Source organism: Myotis lucifugus, unplaced genomic scaffold (assembly GCF_000147115.1).
Source record: "Myotis lucifugus unplaced genomic scaffold, Myoluc2.0 scaffold_10, whole genome shotgun sequence".
In the NCBI taxonomy this organism is placed as follows: Eukaryota; Metazoa; Chordata; class Mammalia; order Chiroptera; family Vespertilionidae; genus Myotis; species Myotis lucifugus.
This window is the reverse complement of record NW_005871058.1, coordinates 7,215,227-7,218,247: the sequence shown is the minus strand read 5'-3', so window position 1 is coordinate 7,218,247 and position 3,021 is coordinate 7,215,227.

Sequence of the window (3,021 nt, the reverse complement as noted above, 5' to 3'; positions counted from 1 at the left end):
GAACTCTTAGCCATTTGTTCCCACAAACACTATTACACAGTTGAGAAGAGCAAAGGACTATTGAAAAGTCTAGGTATATGGTGGCACACAAGACAGCCGAGACCTCTGCACTCAGGCAGCTCATATTCAGCAACAAATTAGTAAATAAGTAAATGCATAGTATAATATAGGGTAGTGAGCAGGATAAAAAGATACAGAGTGAAGGACATTGCAGAGTGGGTGATGGTGGTTATTTTAACTCTGGTAGTCAAGAGGGTTCTTTCTAAAGAGTTAGAATTTGAGTAGAGATTGAAATATTATGAAAAAAATGATCCATGAGAAGATCCAGCTCAGGAGGGTCATAGGCAGAGGGAACAGCAAGTGCAAAGGCCCAGAGGTAGGAATGTTTGGAAGATTTAAGGAAAAGCAGTACCAATCATATAACATGAGCAGTGTTACTGAGGAGGAGACTTCTGGGACATATGATTCGAGAGGTGGTCAGGGCCAAGTCATTTGAGGCCTAGTAGGCTCTCATAAGAAGTTTGGATTTTACTCTAAGTGTGATAGAAAACTACTAGAGGGTTGTGAGTTGAGGAGTAACATAACCTGATCTGGTTAGAAAAGAATGTAGGGGAGAAGGATGGAAGCAGGAAGACCAGTTATGAGATTTCTGCAAAAGTCCAGATGAGAGGTGATGGCTTGTGCTAGGATGATGGTGGTGGAGATCATAAGAATTGGTTGGATTCTGTATATATTGTAAGGGTAGAATTACAGAAATTGCAAAAGATAAGATAGAGTATAAAAAAGAATAATAGGTTTTATTTTTATATATAAACATATATAGTTTTATTTTGTTTTTAGAAGATGCCCCTATATATTTTGGTCTGAGCAATTAGGTCAATAGAGGAACGGTGAATAAAACTGAGGGAGAGGGACTTGGGGAGAGACTGGAAATCAAGAGTTTGCTTTTGACTATTAATAGTATTTGCAAAGAAAAAATGTAATTTGAGTAAAATTTGAAGAACCATAAACTCATAAATAATATAAGTATCTAATTATTGAGCATTGATTATTCTGGCTTTATTGCCAGACTTTTAGAAGAAAGAGCTAAATCTGAACCTAATGATATATTGGCATGTGCTCCTAGTGTTTTTCTGCACCTTTGGGATTATGAGCTAGTAAGTTCCATGAGGGCAGGGGCTCTGCCTTATTTATCCTTGTCATCTCCTGGTCTTAGCCCAGTGCCTGCCTGCTTTACAATAGACTTCTGACAAATGTTCATTGAACACAAGAGGGAAATGGAATGTTTGCACAAGAAAGCAAGGTCAATCCTCAGCCAAATGATGGGTATGAACATGCCTTAGAGCTCCTGCTTCCCTGGCCTGCCTAGTTCCAGTGATATCATAGAGGCCTCTACCCCACCAAATCTGCATGCCCCCAGGGATCCATTCCCAACCATAAAAGTGATGGTTCCTGCATCAGATTTCCACTTCAGCTGATAGCTCACGCTACTGATGGGAGGTAGGATGCATGCTCATCTACATGATGTGTGTAATCTGCACTGTAATTCAAAAGACTGATTTTTGGGGTGACAGTGTCAGATATCATGGCTGGCCCAAGTAGCTGTGCTTTACGCCACCTTGTTTTTAAGAGACACTGAAAAATAAAATTACATTCCATAGGCAGTTACCTATATGCCTTTACATATATTTACAAAAGGGAAGTTTTGTTTTTAAGAATTGAATTAGGCATTGTGGAGGCAGAAAGGGCAGAGCATGAGCAAGGATGCTCCAGAGTGCAAAATAAGAGAGGGCTGAGATGCCCTGGGGAGATCCAGGGAGTGTCATCTACCAGCTAATGCTGCATAACAAACCATCCCAACACAACCATTTGTCATTGCTCACAAGTCTGTGCATCAGTTGCATAGCTCTGCTGATCTGAGCCAAGCTGGACTGATGTTGGCTGGGCAGTTCTTCTGATCTTGGCTGGGGCTCACTTGTGTGTCTGGTGCTCCATTGGCCTTGGTTAATCTACAAGGGCCATGGATGGGCTGGCTGGCACTGTGCCAGGTGTCTCACCCTCCAAAAAGCTAGCCTAGACCTACCTTCATGGCAACTACAGGGGTACAAGAAGGAGAAAGGAAAGGTTAAAGGCCTCTTAAAACCTGCATTCTTTTGGCTGAGGTAGCTATAAAGTCAGTCCAAATTTAAGGAGTGGGGGATAGGCTTCACCTCTTGATGAGAGGAGTGTGAACTCACATTGCAAAGGACTCGGATACAGGGTGGGTGCAGAGCTGGGGCCATTTTTGCACTCAATTTACCTTGCAGAGCAACTCAGTTTTCCTCTCTTATCAACTAAGGTCCTCATGATATGTGGTAGTGGCATATTATAAGGGAAGGACAGCCCCAAGGGGACAAGCAGGCAGGGGTCTTGGCATCGGGAAGGAGGCCCTCTATTTCCTATAATTACTGGGTCATGAGGCTTCTCATTGGAGGAGAAGCCCTCTTTGTGGATGTTCCCTAGATGTGAGTATCAGAAGCTCACAGCTTTCTAGATGGACCCTGGACATCAGCCAGCAGCACCTCCTCCCTTTACAGAAAACGGAGGCCCAGAGAAGAGAAGTGACACAATCAAGGTCGAACAGCTACTACTGGCTGCAGGAGAATCTAGAGATGTTTAGAGGGACAGAAAGTGTTTTCTTTTTAACTTTTAAATGTAAAATCCCAATACCTTCCCCAGTGAGGGAGGAAGTAGAACTCACTAAATTGTAGGAAGTCCTTTCAGAAATGATTAAAGGGATTTCAAGACTGTATAAGATAAGGATGTGATTCAGAAAGGGAGATAAAACTGAGGTCATGGCTGTTGGGAGACCATCCCAGTGTCCCCAAGTTGCCTGGCAGGAACAATTATGGATTCTGATCTCAAAGAGCATGGGGGAGTGGGGGAGGGGACGGAGGGAGGCATTATTTTTCTTTTCTGATTCAGGTCCCTTTCCATTGTTCCACGACGTTATATTTTCTCCACCTATTCATCAAAGAAAAT